This window comes from Bombus vancouverensis, chromosome 17 (genome assembly GCF_051014615.1).
Source record: "Bombus vancouverensis nearcticus chromosome 17, iyBomVanc1_principal, whole genome shotgun sequence".
Lineage (NCBI taxonomy): Eukaryota > Metazoa > Arthropoda > Insecta > Hymenoptera > Apidae > Bombus > Bombus vancouverensis.
In genome coordinates this window covers 7,457,845-7,468,744 of record NC_134927.1, presented here as the reverse complement: position 1 = coordinate 7,468,744, position 10,900 = coordinate 7,457,845, and the positions used below count along the sequence as shown (strand labels likewise).

General features: G+C 37.7%; 1 protein-coding gene across 9 annotated transcripts in view; it reads right to left on the bottom strand.

Annotated features, from left to right (window-relative positions):
- Window positions 1-2,186: 2,186 nt before the first annotated feature.
- Window positions 2,187-10,900, bottom strand: part of LOC117159284 (uncharacterized) — a 79,514-nt gene continuing 70,800 nt past the window's right edge. For all 9 annotated transcript variants that reach the window (XM_076626216.1, XM_076626215.1, XM_076626220.1 and 6 more), the window contains 3 exons: window positions 3,025-10,834; window positions 2,872-2,943; window positions 2,187-2,793 (listed from right to left, as the gene is read on the bottom strand). The gene's annotated coding sequence lies outside the window, so the exon portion shown is untranslated. The remainder of the gene's footprint in view (window positions 2,794-2,871; window positions 2,944-3,024; window positions 10,835-10,900) is intronic.

Sequence of the window (10,900 nt, the reverse complement as noted above, 5' to 3'; positions counted from 1 at the left end):
GGAGAGTTACATATAAGTATAAACATATATGCCAGACATGTAATAAACTAGTAAATATTACAGACAGTACTTCCAATACCATGCAACAAATACAATATTATCAATTTATGAAATATAAGTATATATGAAGTCAAAAACTAATAGTCTAACGAATACATATAACATACAATATTGTATTATTAAAGAAATAAAGGTTACATTGTCAGAAATATATATATATATATATATATATATATGTGTGTGCACATTTCACATTATTAAATCAAAGTAGTAATCTAAGATACATACTTAAAACTAGCCTACATTCCGGTAAAGATTTATAAAATAAGAACTATATTACGAAACATGCATGTCTATATATATATATAATCTATATTCTAAACTAAACTACTATTAATGTGTGCGCATTCTACATTATTAAATCAAATTAGTAATCTAAGATACATACTTAAAACTAGCCTACATTCCGGTAAAGAGTTATAAAATAAGAACTACGTTATGAAACATGCATGTCTACATATAAATATATATAAATAATCTATATTCTAAACTAAACTACTACTAATAATCTACAAAAGAAATAGAACACACAACGCAACACTTGGGACTAAGTGACAATCTGTCGATAGGCCAAATGTTCAAAATAATTAACACCGCAACGACTTGAGGAATTGCGTACAGAAATTCTACCATCAAACACAAATATGTAAAAACACATTAAACACACAATAATCTAGAAACAAAACCTTCAATACTATGTTGTCACAATACAAGATATATATGTATATATATGTATATATGAAATTGACACATAACCTCAAATACACAACATTACATCGCTAAAGAATCTAAATGAAAATCACACTGAGAGAAATATATACATATATACGTGTGCGTGTGCGTGTTCTATCTTATTAAATGAAGTTAATGTAAAATAAATAATTGACATTTCATTTCGTATGAATACTACACTGCCAGAAGAAATATGCATATGAATACGTATATATATATATATATATATGTGTGTGCGTATGTTTTATATTATCGAACACTCTATAAAATAAACTACTCAAAACAATAAATAACGCTATCGAAGAATTACAAAACATTAGCCATATTAAAATGACACACAACATAAATATATATATATATGTCGGGTTAACATTAGGATTTAAGGCGCGCAACGACTCCTCGGCTATAAACAATGATCCGGGGTTCAAACGAATCCACGGTCAACGGGAAAACTTTAAACAATTTTATAACACAAAAAAATACGTTTGCTGAATCACTCGGAAAAAATTACTCGATGTATCACTTTCCAAGGCGATCACCCGAATGCCTCTCTGATTAAAATCTTTTTCGTAATCCGACTGCATTTGTTTGTTATATTCTCGCTGGAAACATCGAGAAGGTTCCAATCGTTGTTGCTAGGCAATATCTGTCAGAAGTTTGTTATATACTCCTTGGGAACATCGAGAAAGATCCAAACGCCGTTGCTAGGCAGTTTCTGTCTGGAGATTGATTCCTAATACAACGTGTGTCCCATTATATCGACATCTCTAAAGTACAATTCTATGTGATTTCTAGGGAGAACAATACAACCGATCCACACCTTCGTCAGGCAAAACGTTTATCCCGTGACCGTGGCTACGTTCAGCGACCAGTTGTCACCTCGAACCCACTTTCGCTTTTCACAAATGTCAAACAATTACAGATGACAATTACTTAATTACAGTTATGATAAGATCTGGGCTAAAGCATTAAAAGGCTTCCTCAAAATTGCATAGGGAAGGCTCCGGTTTTCATTTCATCTCCGACATATATATATATATATATATATGTATATTCACACGAACAATACTATTGTCACTTTAAACAATATTAATAAATAAATGTCCTAATTGCGGTAGAATAAGGAAAAACGTGCGACAGACGGAAAATTATTTCGATATCAAACAAAACTAAAGACCCGCCACTATAACCTTACTGATGACATTTATGAGCAGCCATGTTAGATTTACACGTGCGCATCGGAACAACTAACGCGCGTCATGGCGACAGGAATATTAGGGATTAATGGAAGTCAGGCGCGAGAAACAAATCATGAAAACACATTGTTAACATTTTTCTTTAATAAATTCTATGCGCAACTACAAATGTAAAAAATTAAAAAAAATACATAAATAAAAAATTAAATAAATACACATATATTTAACAAACATAAAATAGATAACCTTGCACTATCACATTTAAAATATATATATATATATATATATATATATATATATATATATTGAACATAAAACAAAATACATCTAAAAAATAATAATAATAAGGAACATCAAACAGCGAACCAACGAAATCGAAACAGCTACATCAAATCAAAATCGAAGCAAGGAGCTCCAGGACAAAGTTCGCTGAACTCACGCATACACCAATAACGCACACCAGGGGAAATTCCCTTTCTCCCAGAAGCATGGTGACGAAGATGTGCCTCCAAAACCTCTCCAGGAATTTCATTTGCCAAACGAACTTTTACACAACGATCGGTATCAACGACTTCAACCAGAGGGGGTTCCCACTCCAATACGACGGTCTCTGCATCGAAGAAACTCTCATCGACAGTAACAAAATCGTCAAAGCTCAATTCCGACGGGAAATCCACGGCCTCGGCACCAATGTCGAATAGTTCCTCCAACCACTGTGGTACTTGTGGTTCATCACAGGGCCGCATGCGTTTGATGGGTTTCCCGAGTCGCCCATGGGTTCTTCGGAATCCCTCTTTCGCTTGCGCTGAAAACAGCACAGTATAGTTTAAATAAAACGAAACAGGACGAATCAAGCGGACTAAAAACAAGACTAAATACGTACCAGAGAAGTCTGGATAGGAACCTCTGATGGAAATGACTCCGCAAACATTGTTCGAACGTCGATCACCGAAGCCTAGGGAAATAACAAAAAAAAAAAAGGGAAAAAGGATCAAAATCACGAAAACAACCATAATATTCAAATATCCAAACTTACGCAAAACAACTCGAAAGAGGAGGTCCTTGTTGTGGGAGAGCAGCGGAATTGCGCGTGTTGCCCGAGCAAACATTGAAATGATAATGATGCTGCAGCCGCCAGCCCTTGCACGCGCCGAAGAAACACACGTAATTCCCACGGTACAACACGTGGAAGTTTCTCGCGGAAAAGACTAGATCAGCATGGAATGCTTCAAGCCTCCTAGACGCTAGCTCAGCAGAAACACAGGACCGATAAAAACTAAGTCGAAATATGGAATTTACATTTTGTCACGTACGATTCCAAGAAACCCAAACCCAAACATCCCGATTCCCACGAAAGCATACCCCCAGTGGACCACCACCCCGTGGGGGACGGCATTATAAATAAGCGAAGCAACATAGAGCAGCGTTCATAATTATTTTGTTCGCTCTTTGTGTTCATTGTTACTACGTTCGTTATTGCGCTCATCATTACGTTTAGAAATTTTGTATGGTATTTTGCGTTTCGGGGTCTTTAGTTTTTCGGTCAAGAAAAGAGAGCCGCGACTAAGTAAAAAGAAAATTTTATCTTTGAAATCCTCATTTCATCGCTTAGAAAAAAAACGCATTGTAACTGCGGTATTAATTCGATTAGTAAATTGTTCAGCCCGTATCGAAATAGATAAATAAAGTAAAAGTTGATAATAAACTATATCCGAGTTCAAGTAATAAACCCAACAAAACACCGACGACCACCGGAGCAGCTGAGGTAATGGCACCAGACAGCACCTACTCCTCAAGGTAAGAAAATTAATTTTGAAAAATTTCCTTCTTCTCTGGTAATTTCGTTGCCCTCGAGAATCGAATTAGAACTTCCTATCATCGATCTCGTTTTATTTCCGTGAACGGTTTGAAGACAGAATCATTGTTTAAACTTTAAACAAAGGGGTTGTCCGCTGTGTCGCCTTGTGCGAACGGTGTTTTCAGCTACTGAAACACCCACTAATCTTCGCATTCCTCCTCCCATTGTTGGCAAATTATTGCCCGTCTTTGGGCAAGGCTTGCGAAATCACACAAGTCCCGCGCAGAAAGGACTATTAAATACATTGTCGGGGTCAATCGAAAATTAAGAGCAATACCGGCTTTGCTATTAGCCGATATTCTTGCCATCATTGCATGCGATTGTAAGAGAGATATAGCAGAACAATTTCCCTTTGAAAATTTAACCAAAGGATCGTTCGCTGTGTTGGCTTGTGCAAACGGTGTTTTCGATTATCGAAAGCACCCATCGATCTTCGCATTCCTCCTCCCACTGTTGGCAAAATATTGCCCGTCTTTGGGCAAGGCTTGCGAAATCACATGAGTCCCACACAGAGAGGATCGTTAGAATCGTCCTCGATTATTAAACTCAAAAGGCAAGAAAATCGTGGCAACAGAATCTATCGTAGCAAATCAATTGAGCTTCGGTTCTAATGACAAACTACTATAGCGAAATTAAAGGAGAAGAAGAAGTCAAACGTAAAAATAAATTTATATAAAACAACGAAAGATCTCACATTCCTATCCAATCCAGCAACGCTAAAATATATATATCCAGCTAATAAAATATATGTATAGGTAATAAACTAAGCAATTCTACATTCAAATAAAAATTCGTTCAACAAGGACAAATATTTATTGTATCCAGCTTTAATCCTCTCCCGTGCCAGTATCCCTGCACATAGCAGGTTAGCCGAAAAGTGGAATTCGTTTACCAGTTGCATTAAACGTCAACGCTACCCATTAAACGTAAAAAAAAAGTAATAAAAAAAAATATATTTTGAAATAGTCCTTAGACTATTTCTGGTGGCAGCAACTACCTTATTAATTAGAAATCTAAATCAGTATTACATACACAATAATATCATTTCAATTTATTCCCCCTCCGATTAAATTCAAACTCAAACATAAAAAAAAAAAAAATTCAGTAAAATTTAAATTTAAAATCTGATCGATTTCAATAAACCAATACGTAACATTAGAGTTAAATTTTTTGGTGGCAGCGATGGGATCCGCTTCACGGAGGATTAATGTTGGTTTAAACGGTTCGATACACTCTATAGAAGATTAAAGTTATCACGCTTGTCAATAAAATATATATTTAAGAAACAATGGCGGCTGTAGTGGAATCGGACGAAGAAATGGTTTTGACATTGTCGGAAAAGCTTAAAGCATGGGATGCGAACTTTCGCGATATGCGTGCAAAACTCGCCGAACTACAAAACGGCTTGTTCGAACTTAAAACAAAACAGGAACCTAAAACACCCGTATCGCCGCCGACAACACAACAAGAGACGATCCAGCCGAGTGGACATACCTAGCCAATTAAGCTAAAAGACGCGATCGAATCGGTGCCAGTGTTTGACGGATATCGACCATCGGTATTCCACTTTTTAAGAGCTTGTGAGCGCGCGCGAAATATGATTCCCAGATATCAAGAACCTCAATTAGTAAAATTGTTAGTAAATAAGCTCCGTGGACACGCGTTCCTCGCCATCGAAGACACAGAATTAATGAGTCTAAATGATTTCGGAAACAAATTAAAGGATCTATTCGGCCCAAAGAAATCTCTTAACGAATATAAAGGGAAATTGGAAACGATATTTCAACGACCCGGGGAAGACATATTAGATTATATGGATCGCGTTAGAAATCTTAGATTGGCAATAATGGACGGAGAAAGAGGCGACTACGGCATCATATCCCCCGATATCCAAGATACTATAGATTGGGAAACGAGAGAAGCTTTCGTTAAAGGACTTCCGAACGAGGTATATGTGCGAGTAAAAATAACAGAGCACCATACTTTAGAAGATGCGTATCGTCAAGCCGTCAAAGCAACACACGAATTGAGACAAATAACCGATAGAACGCGACCCCAACGACCGACACCCTCGTAGAAGGGATAGAACGCACGTCCTTCGAACACTAACAACAATATCAGGAACAACCGCCAAGATCGAAGATCGGTACCTCCATCGCAGAATTTTTCGAATACTACAAGACAAAATATCACGTGTAACTATTGCAAAAAACCCGGGCATATAGTGAAAGACTGTTACAAATTTAAAGCCCGAGTAGATGCCGGATTAATCGTACCCTATGCTTCGAGACCATCGGGAAACCAAACACGTCCTTCGGGAGAATGGGGCGAGCCACGAAGGAACGATACGCCGAATCGCCCAAGAGTACAGGCGGCAACTCGGCGACCGGCGCCGACGGCAACAAACAGAACAAGGGCAGCCACCCCCGCGAGATCGACTCCACCACCCATAACGGGAGACAGAGCGAACGCAATGCCGACCATAAGGTCGAACGAACAACCACTAAATATTGTGGGGGAGTCATCCCACAACCAAACAAGGTCACAGACAGAGAATCCAGAATCTCAAGACAAAAGGGAAAGAGTGAAGCACAAGCAACCGGCGAAGGAAAATCATCAGGAGTTGAATTCAGATTCGGAAGGCGACCTCTCCGAATTATTTCAGTAAAATTTAACGATTCCCCAACGACCCCAACTGCACGAATAGTTTCCCCAGATCTAAAAACTAAGACGAGTTTATTATTAGACTCTGGATCGGAAATCAATATTATCAAGAAACCTGCTTTATCCGATTCAGCCATCATCGACGAAAAGGAATCAATCGAAGTGCGAGGAATTACGGCAACGAGCCTGGTCTCCCTAGGGCAGACGGTAATACAGGTTGCGGGCCATCCGGTTATTTTTCATGTAGTCGATGATTCATTGCTAATCGATCAAGACGGAATCCTAGGATCCGAATTTTTTGCAGGTTGTAAAGCTGGTTTAGATTATGAGGAAAAACATATCAAATGGGGAAATATTTATATTCCCTTCGATACTAAAGAAAAAATAATTATACCGAAGCGAAGTTCAATAACGTGTTCAATTAATATCGCTAATCCAGAGATAAAAGAGGGATTTATTCCAAGAATCGAGCCGAACAAGGGAATTTATTTTGGTAATGCAGTTGTGAGGAATCATAAAGGAAAAGGTTACATAAGAGTAATAAATACTACTTCAAGAGATTACGAATTTACAACACCAACGATGGTAATTAAGGAATTTGAAAATCCCCCCCCCCCCCCCGCTTCCTAGGACAGCGTGTAATACAGTTCTAAGATCGGAGGAAAGTAGATACGATAAAATAAATGAGTTACTACGACTCGAACACTTGAACGAAGAAGAAAAGGAAAATGTTAAAAAGTTGATTCGTAATAATCAAGATAGGTTTCATATTCCAGGAGATACATTGGAAGCAACTGAAGTTCTGGAACATAGAATAATTACAACGGATAATATACCAATTAATACTAAACAGTATCGATATCCACCAATACATCGAGAAGAGATAAATCGACAGATTCAAGAATTACTAGATACGGACGTAGTTGAACCATCAATATCTCCATATAACTCCCCGTTATGGATTGTGCCCAAAAAACCCGATTCGCAAGGAAATAAACGCTGGAGATTAGTTATCGATTATAGAAAATTGAACGATAAAACGATTGGCGATGCCTTCCCACTACCCAACATTATAGAAATATTGGATCAATTAGAAAGTGCAAAATATTTTTCCACGTTTGACTTGGCATCGGGCTTTCACCAGATCCGTATGTCACAGGAAGATGCCCACAAAACTGCATTTTCGACACCCTACGGACATTTTCAATTCAAAAGAATGCCCTTTGGATTAAAAAATGCCCCAGCAACATTTCAACGTTTGATGAACTCAGTGTTATCTGGTCTGCAAGGAATAGAACTATTCGTCTATCTGGATGACATAGTGATTTATTCCAGGTCTCTCCAAGAACACGAAATTAAATTTAATAAGTTAATGGAAAGACTGAGGAAAGCTAAATTACGATTACAACCTGATAAGTGCGAATTTTTACGACACGAGGTGAATTATTTAGGACATATAATTAGTGAGGATGGCGTGAAACCCGACCCAAAGAAGGTCGAAGCCGTATCAAAATTTCCACGACCAAAGAGGGTGAAAAATATCAAACAATTTCTGGGACTAGCAGGATATTACAGAAGATTTATACCCGATTTCTCCAAGGTCGCGAAACCATTGACACAACTACTAAAGAAAGATACTCCCTTTAAATGGACAGAAAATCAAGAAAACGCATTCAATAATTTAAAAACAGCGCTAATGACAAAACCCATTCTACAATACCCAGACTTTTCTAAACCCTTTAACCTTACTACAGACGCATCAGGATATGCAATAAGCGGTGTACTGAGTCAAGGGCCAATCGGAAAGGATTTGCCGATTGCGTATGCCTCAAGACTATTAAATTCCACAGAACAAAACTACTCTACCATAGAAAAGGAGTGTCTGGCAATTGTTTACAGCGCAATGCACTTCCGACCGTATCTTTACGGAAGAAAGTTTACCATCGTAACCGATCATAAACCTTTAGTGTGGATGCATTCTATCAAAGATCCTACTTCGAGAATTTGGAAATGGAAATTAAAGTTATCGGACTTTGAATTTGATATTGTATACAAAGAAGGCAGGGCAAACGCAAACGCAGACACATTATCTAGGAACCCTCCGGAAGTTTGTTTACCAATTAGAAAGAGAGAGGAAGTCTCACCGATTCGCTATCCTGTCTCAAAAAGATTCGAAATAGATACGTCAACGGAAGACTCTCCCATATTCGAAGCCAAACCACGCGTCTTGCCTCAATCCACTGATCTTACAAAACAAGGAAAAGTTTCTACTCGAAAGCATCTTACACTGGAAGAAACGCCCGTAAAATATTCTGACGAAGCACTAACCGAGCTCGATGTAAACACAAATAGAGAAATAACTGATCAAGGAAAAAGGCGCATGGACACAACAGGCGAAGAAGAGCCCTCCGCCGTAATTCCAGAACTAACTCAACAACGAGAAAAGGATACGCATGTCTCAAAAAGATTCAAACTGGATACGTCAACCGAAGACTCTCCCATATTCGAAGCTAAACCACACGTCTTGCCTCAATCCAGTGATTCTAAAAATCAAGGAAAGGTTTTTACCTGAAAACATCTTACAATAGAAGAAACCCCCATAAAATATTTAGACCAAGCATTAGCAGAAATCGATGTAAGTACAGATAGAGAAATAGCCAATCGAGAAAAAGAAGACACGGATACAACAAGCGAAAAGGAGACCTCCACTGTAATTGCAGAACTAATTCAACAACGAGAAAAGGACACGAGACCTACGATAATTGCGGAACTAAGAATTTCAGAAACCCGAGACTCAATTGCGAGAGTAAAAGACCATAAGGTAATATTTATAGATATACATGGCAATCCGATAGATAAAGGAGCCTTAGAAATGAAGGAAACGGGAAAATTGCCTCGTTATGAAGATTTAACGTTAGAAAAAGCAAGATTGAATTACGATTCTGGAAAATACATCGTATTTCTACCGATAAAGGAAAATAGAAATATTCCAATAACACCAGAAAATTTATTAAACTCGCTAAGATCTCTATTAGACGTAGTAAATGAAAAACAGTTAACTTCGTTTAGCATTAGCAAAGGAAACTTGGAGGAAATACCCTGGCGATATACAATCAGAAAATTAGAGGAAATATTTATGGAAAAAATCTTAACCATCACCATTTGCTCTGGGGAAGTAATTACCCCACCTGTGGAAGCGCGGAACAACGTAATACGGGAAAAACATGAATCAAGCGTAGCAGGACACAAAGGAATTACAAAAACTTATCAAAGAATACGACAACACTACTATTGGGAAAATATGAAAAAGGAAATTCAAGATTACTTAAGAACATGTAAGGAATGTCAATTGAAGAAACTCACAAGAATAAAAGCAAAGCAACCAATGGTACTTACAGACACACCAGGTAAAGCGTTCGATAAGATTAGTATGGATAATTGTAGGTCCATTACCAAAAACTCAAAGGGAAAATGAATATATATTAACTATCCAAGATTTATTAACAAAATACTCAATCGGGATTCCAATAGGAGGAATCTCTTCAGCCGAGATAGCGGACGCTTTTGTAAAGCGATTTATTTGTCGTTTCGGGTCACCGAGAGCTATTCTCACTGATCAAGGAACGAACTTTACACCCTCACTAATGAAGAAAGTAGCAAAGAGATTCCGCATCAAACAATATACCACGACGGCATATCATCCACAAAGTAACGGTTCAATCGAAAGATCTCACCACGTACTGATTGAATATCTCAAATTATACATTGAAAATTCCAGAAATTGGGACGAATGGGTAGAATTAGCTATGTTTTCCTATAATACCTCTGTACACGAAGGAACGAAATTCTCCCCGCACGAATTAGTTTTTGGACATCTAGCCAGAGAACCTACTGGTGAAGTAATAATCGAAGAGAACATGGAACAAACATACGCAGAATATCTCGAAGATCTGTTCGATAAAATTAACACCGTACAACAAATGGCAAGAGAAAATTTGATAAAAGCCAAACTAAGATCAAAAGAATATTACGACCGACGAATCAACCCTCGAGATTTTAAAATAGGAGATTCGATATATTTACTAAAAGAACCTAGTAAAGGAAAATTCTTCGATCAATATACTGGATCACACAAAGTGCTAGAAATCTTGCAGAACCAAAACGTCAAGATTGAAGTAAAAGGGATTCCGCGAACAGTGCACTTAAACAAGTTAAAACTAGCGCATAGTCGAAATAAACAATGAATAAAGCGATTTCAGTGGGCAACGTAATGCAGTAGTGTATGTTGTAGTGCTGTTCGTCGAATAATACAGATAGCGAAAACCTAAAAGGAAAAAAGGAAAATTATTATATGTGCTTCAATTATTGCTTAAATATAAAACGTGTTCAC